Source organism: Oryctolagus cuniculus, chromosome 16 (assembly GCF_051225735.1).
Source record: "Oryctolagus cuniculus isolate XC-2025 breed Fujian yellow rabbit chromosome 16, ASM5122573v1, whole genome shotgun sequence".
NCBI classification, from domain to species: Eukaryota; Metazoa; Chordata; class Mammalia; order Lagomorpha; family Leporidae; genus Oryctolagus; species Oryctolagus cuniculus.
Genome location: NC_142882.1, coordinates 13,054,099 through 13,061,516, shown reverse-complemented (window position 1 = coordinate 13,061,516; position 7,418 = coordinate 13,054,099).

Here is a 7,418-nt window from a genome sequence, read left to right as displayed (position 1 = left end):
ACAAAGAGGGACACTATATAATGATTAAGGGATCAATTCAATAGGAAGATGGAACTATTATAAATGTATATGCACCTAATTACAGGGCACCGGTCTATTTAAAAGATATGTTAAGGGACTTAAAGGGAGATTTAGATTCCAATACAATAGTACTGGGGGACTTCAATACTCCACTCTCAGAAATAGACAGATCATCCGGACAGAAGATCAACAAGGAAACAGCAGATTTAATCGACACTATAGCCCAAATGGATCTAACAAATATCTACAGAACTTTCAATCATACATCTAAAGACTTCACATTCTTCTCAGCAGTGCATGGAACCTTCTCTAGGACTGATCACATACTAGGCCATAAAGCAAGTCTCAGCAAATTTAAAAGAATTAGAATCATACCATGCAGCATCTCAGACCACAGCGGAATGAAGCTGGAAATTAGCAACTCAGCAAACCCCAGAAAGTATGCAAACACATGGAGACTGAACAACATGCTCCTGAATGAACACTGGGTCATTCAAGAAATCAAAAGAGAAATCAAAAACTTTCTGGAAGTAAATGAAGATAACAACACAACATATCAAAACTTATGGGATACAGCAAAAGCAGTATTGAAAGCAAATTTATAGCAATAGGTGGCTATATCAAGAAATTGGAAAGGCACCAAATAAATGAGCTTTCAGCGCATCTCAAGGACCTAGAAAAACTGCAGCAAACCAAACCCAAATGTAGTAGGAGAAGAGAAATAATTAAAATCAGAGAAGAAATTAACAGGATTGAATCCAAAAAAACACTACGAAAAATCAGCCAAGCGAGGGGCTGGTTTTTTGAAAAAAATAAACAAAATTGACACCCCATTGGCCCAACTAACTAAAAAAAGAAGAGAAAAGACCCAAATCAATAAAATCAGAGATGAAAAAAGAAACGTAACAACAGACACCACAGAAATAAAAAGAATCATCAGAAATTACTACAAGGACCTGTATGCCAGCAAACAGGAAAACCTATCAGCAATGGATAGATTCCTGGACACATGCAATTTACCAAAATTGAACCATGAAGACATAGAAAACCTAAATAGACCCATAACTGAAACAGTAATTAAAATAGTAATAAAGGCCCTCCCAACAAAGAAAAGCCCAGGACAAGATGGATTCACTGCTGAATTCTACCAGACATTTAAAGAACTCACTCCAATTCTTCTCAAACTATTCAGAACAATCGAAAAAGAGGGAATCCTCCCAAATTCTTTCTATGAAGCCAGCATCACCTTAATCCCTAAGCCAGAGAAAGATGTAGCACTGAAAGAAAATTATAGACCAATATCCCTGATGAACATAGAAGCAAAAATCCTCAATAAAATTCTCACCAATAGAATACAACAACACATCAGGAAAATCATCCACCCAGACCAAGTGGGATTCATCCCTGGTATGCAGGGATGGTTCAATATTCGCAAATCAATCAATGTGATTCACCACATTAACAGACTGCAAAAGAAAAACTTTATGATTATCTCAATTGATGCAGAGAAAGCATTCGATAAAATTCAACACCCTTTTATGATGAAAATTCTAAGCAAATTGGGTATAGAAGGAACATTCCTCAATATAATCAAAGCAATTTCTAAAAAACCCACGGCCAGCATCCTATTGAATGGGGAAAAGTTGGAAACATTTCCACTAAATCTGGCACCAGGCAGGGATGCCCACTCTCACCACTGCTATTTAACATAGTTCTGGAAGTTTTAGCCAGAGCCATCAGACAAGAAAAAGAAATTAAAGGAATACAATTTGAAAAGGAAGAAGTCAAACTATCCCTCTTTGCAGATGATATGATTCTTTACTTAGAGGATCCAAAGAACTCTACTAAGAGACTATTGGAACTCATAGAGGAGTTTGGCAAAGTGGCAGGATATAAAATCAATGCACAAAAATCAACAGCCTTTGTATATACAGGCAATGCCACGGCTGAGAAAGAACTGCTAAGATCAATCCCATTCACAATAGCTACAAAAACAATCAAATACCTTCCAATAAACTTAACCAAGGACATTAAAGATCTCTACGATGAAAATTACAAAACCTTAAAGAAAGACATAGAAGAGGATACCAAAAAATGGAAAAATATTCCATGCTCATGGATTGGAAGAATCAACATCATCAAAATGTCCATTCTCCCAAAAGGAATTTATACATTCAATGCAATTCCAATCAGCATACCAAAGACATTCTTCTCAGATCTAGAAAAAATGATGCTGAAATTCATATGGAGGCACAAGAGACCTCGAATAGCTAAAGCAATCTTGTACAACAAAAACAAAACCGGAGGCATCTCAATACCAGGTTTCAGGACATACTACAGGGCAGTTGTAATCAAAACAGCATGGTACTGGTACAGAAACAGATGGATAGACCAATGGAACAGAATTGAAACACCAAATCAACCCAAACATCTACAGCCAACTTATATTTGATCAAGGATCTAAAACCAATCCCCGGAGCAAGGACAGTCTATTCAATAAATGGTGCTGGGAAAACTGGATTTCCACGTGCAGAAGCATGAAGCAAGACCCCTACCTTACACCTTACACAAAAATCCACTCAACGTGGATTAAAGACCTAAATCTATGACCTGACACCATCAAGTTATTAGAGAACATTGGAGAAACCCTTCAAGATATTGGCACAGGCAAAGAATTTCTGGAAAAGACCCGGGAGGCACAGGCAGTCAAAGCCAAAATCAACTATAGGGATTGCATCAAATTGAGAAGTTTCTGTACTGCAAAAGAAACAGGAGAGTGAAGAGACAACCGGCAGAATGGGAAAAATATTTGCAAACTATGCAACAGATAAAGGGTTAATAACCAGAATCTACAAAGAGATCAAGAAACTCCACAAAAACAAAACAAACAACCCACATAAGAGATGGGCCAAGGACCTCAATAGACATTTTTCAAAAGAGGAAATCCAAAGGGCCAACAGGCACATGAAAAAATGTTCAAGATCACTAGCAATCAGGGAAATGCAAATCAAAACCACAATGAGGTTTCACCTCACCCCGGTTAGAATGGCTCACATACACAAATCTACCAACAACAGATGCTGGTGAGGATGTGGGGAAAAAGGGACACTAACCCACTGTTGGTGGCAATGCAAACTGGTCAAGCCACTATGGAAGTCAGTCTGGAGATTCCTCAGAAACCTGAATATAACCCTACCATTCAACCCAGCCATCCCACTCCTTGGAATTTATCCAAAGGAATTTAAATTGGCAAACAAAAAAGCTGTCTGCACCCTAATGTTTATCGCAGCACAATTCACAATAGCCAAGACCTGGAACCAACCTAAATGCCCATCAACGGTAGACTCAATAAAGAAATTATGGGATATGTATTCTTTAGAATACTATACTGCTGTAAGAAACAACAAAATCCAGTCACTTGCAACAAAATCGAGTAATCTGGAACACATCATGCTGAGTGAAATAAGCCAGTCCCAAAGGGACAAATACCATATGTTCTCCGTGATCGGTGACAACTGACTGAACACCAAAAAGGAAACCTCCTGAAGTGAAATGGACACTATGAGAAATGGTGACTTGATCAGCATAGCCCTGACTGTTAATGAACAACTTAATACATTATCCCTCTTAGTAGTTTTTTTTTTGCCTGTTCTACTTAATATGACTGGCTTAATTCTGTAATTATCACACAGTTATTCTTAAGTGTTGAAAATTAACTGAAATGTGAACCCTGTTAAACATAAGAGTGGGAATAAGAGAGGGAAGAGATGTATAATTTGGGACATGCTCACGCTGACTTGCCCCAAATCGTAGAGTTAGAAACATACCAGGGGATTCCAATTCAATCCCATCAAGGTGGCATGTACCAATGCCATCTCACTATTCCAAGTGATCAATTTCAGTTCACAATTGATCATAATGAAAGGACTAAGAGTCAAAGGGAGCACATAAACAAGTCTAGTACCTGCTAACACTAACCGACAGAATAAATAAAGGGGAGAGTGATCCAACATGGGAAGCGAGATACTCAGCAGACTTATAGAATGGCAGATGTCCTAAATAGCACTCTGGCCTCAGAATCAGCCCTAAAGGCATTCGGATCTGGCTAAAAAGCCCATGAGAGTATTTCAGGCATGGAAAGCCAAGACACTCTGGCAAAAGATCTCTGTGAGTGAGATCCCAGTGGAAAGAACAGGTCTTCAAAAAGGAGGTACCTTTCTCTGAAGGGAGGAGAGAACCTCCACTTTGACTATGACCTTGTCTAAACAAGATGAGTCGGAGAACTCAGAGGGCTTCCATAGCCTTGGAAACTCATGACTGGAGCATAGGGAGATTACTGATGCCATAGACAGGAGTGTCAATTTGTAAAGTCAACAACAGGAGTCACTGTGCTCTTACTCCTCATGTAGGATCTCTGTCCTTAGTGTGCTGTTCATTGAGATTTAATGCTATAACGAGTACTCAAACAGTATATTTCACTTTGTGTTTCTATGGGGGTGCAAACTGTTGAAATCTTTACTTAAAGCATACTAAACTGATCTTCTGTTAAAAAAAAAAAAGATTGTAAATTCCCAACTTGACTCTCACTGGGATTAAACATGACAATAGGTCTGATCTGATTTCATCATCATTTAAAAAATCATCTATCATTTTTCACTTTATGTTTCTATTTGGGAGCAAACTGTTGAAATCTTTACTTAATGTATACTAAGCTGATCTTCTGTATATTAAGATAATCGAAAATGAATCTGGATGTGAATGGAAGGGGAGAGGGAGTGGGAAAGGGGAGGGTTGTGGTTGGGAGGGACATTATGTGGGGGAAGCCATTGTAATCCATAAGTCGTACTTTGGGAATTTATATTCATTAAATGAAAGTTAAAAAAAAAAACTCAAATTGGAGGCATTACTATTCTTAAAGGAATTATTTTCTTCTGATTCCACTTACAAATCTTGATGCAACCATTTCACATAATAACGAGTGCAATATAGTATAGTGTCAGTTTATGATATATACATGTTTTAGAATATTCATTTGGTGCAACTAAAGTGAATAACAGTTCATGTTTATCAAACATTTTAGAAACAAAGGACAACTTTTAAAAACCAATGATAAAGTAAGATTGAATCTGGAAACTAATTTCTGGAGGCAAAAGAATATTTATTGTTGCTCCACTTGGGAATTTTTTTCTGATTGTTTAAATTATAGAAAATGCCAATGGTACAAATAATACCCAGAACACTGAGGAACAAATAATACTCCTTGCCTGCTATGAGCCACCAGAAAGATATTCATTTCAAAAGCAGACTTAGATATTAAGATATTATGATGATAACAGTATACTATGCACTGCTATAAGCTCTTCCATGGATAAAATGTGAAAATAATATGCAGCCAAAAACCCAGTCAAAAAGATCACAAAGACATGAATCAGTTTACAGAAAATGTCCAGAATAGACAGCTCCACAGAGACCAAGGATGGATTAGTGTTATCCAGCGCAGGAGGGAAGGTCAGAGGGATGGGGATGCACTGAAAACAGGTATTTAGATTTTGAAGGGGAGATGAACGTCTCCTAGTTAACAAGCAAGTATTTGGCAATAAGCACTGAAAGTTTTATGAAACGGCATACCTCGTGTCCTATTAATTAGCCCAATTATCTGAGTAAGAAAAATATGCAAGCTTTATTAACTAAAAATGATCATTATATATTACTCAAAATCACACACAATTAATGATTTCCTAAATATGCACATTGAGTAAACAGGTGTGTATTATTAACATAAAATAAAACTTGGTTGGCATGGAAACAGTAACACTATCCATCAGTTATAGGGAAATACATTCATGATATATTGTTAGGTATGGAAGTGTAATTGAGGAGAAACTGAGTCTGTCTGCCTATAACAGGGCTTACCTTGGTTGAGGCCTAGAACATTCTAGGACACAACAAGCACATGATGGTTGACACTCTTCAGCACACAGGGAGGGTGGCCAGACAGGTTTTGGGCTGGAGGACATAAGGCAGAGTACAGAGTTTGGCCTCTAAACTTGTGGCATAAACAGAACTCTCCTCTGGGACTCATGAACAAGGCAGGTCCTCACTATCCCTACACAGAGCCCCACCACTGGCAGAATGCAAACAGAAATCAGCTGCCACCTAAGCAGAGAATCCACAAGCATGAAACATTTTCCATCACATGTGCCATTTCACATTGGGACTAGCAATGAAGAAAATACAAAGAGGTAAGGAAACTCGAAGTGAAACAGTGAAAAAGAACGGAAGTATTTAACAGTACATGTTAGAAGTAATTACAAGGCGTGATTCTGACCCAAAGATCAGCACCCCCACTTTCTCACTAGCACAACACTACCTGCGGAGGTAGTAGGTGCTATACACGAGAAAGAACTGACAAGGACAGACTCACATCATTTAAACAAATTGCACACTGCAAAACTCTCCTATCACATGAGCATGTGGATCTCTGGGGCAATTGAGAAGCAAACTCCTCTGCTGGCACCAACAAGGTGTGTAGACACAGGCCTTTTATTAAACCCCTCCTTAAGCACCAATGCAGTGACTGAGTTACCAGACACACCACTAATGCAAAGCTCAGAATTCATACAGTTTCTGCATTGTTTCTGGAGAAGAAAATATCAGATTTTGAGAAGAAGCCATTAACTATGTATGGGAAATTATTTCCCTTGCTTCTGATGTTCAGGATCAGGGTTCAAATGCCTCCAGTGTAGTAGGACTTAATTATTGATCTGTGAGGGTACCGGGTCTGCCTCATGGCTTCAAGTCACAAGCAAAATGAGTATTGTCCTTGTCGGCAGTGGCTACCTAGACTAAGGCCCTCCCAACATTGACCTCAGGACATAGTCTTAGGACTCCTGTGTGCTTTCTTCACAGGTGCTAGCAATAGGGGACCTGAGGTCCCAACCATCTCACTGACTCCAAGAACAGAACCCCAGGGCTTAATTACAGAGACCTGGCCAATGGAGTAGGCACAAAAATCGTGATGCCTCTCCTATGTCTCTGAAGGAGTCAGAAAGCAAATGGAAATGAAAGGTAGTGAAATGCTAAAGAAAGGAGAGGACCTTAGCTTTCATGGAACTGTGTTTCTGCCATTCTTAGAAGAATTATCAGAACTCGCAAGAGGTGTTGAACACACACAGACATGAACATATACTCAAATGCAGGCATAACAACACTTAACAGCTAGAGAATATCTAAAATATAGTGGATAAGATTGAAATTGACATTTTGAAATTTGATGGCTATTTACAGCCCTTGGATTACTGTTGAGGAACAGTGTTTTTTCCCTCATCTTATTTGCTTACTGTAGGGTTAATCTTATAAGGGAAAAGTAAATTGAAAATAGATTTGTAAAATTAGGA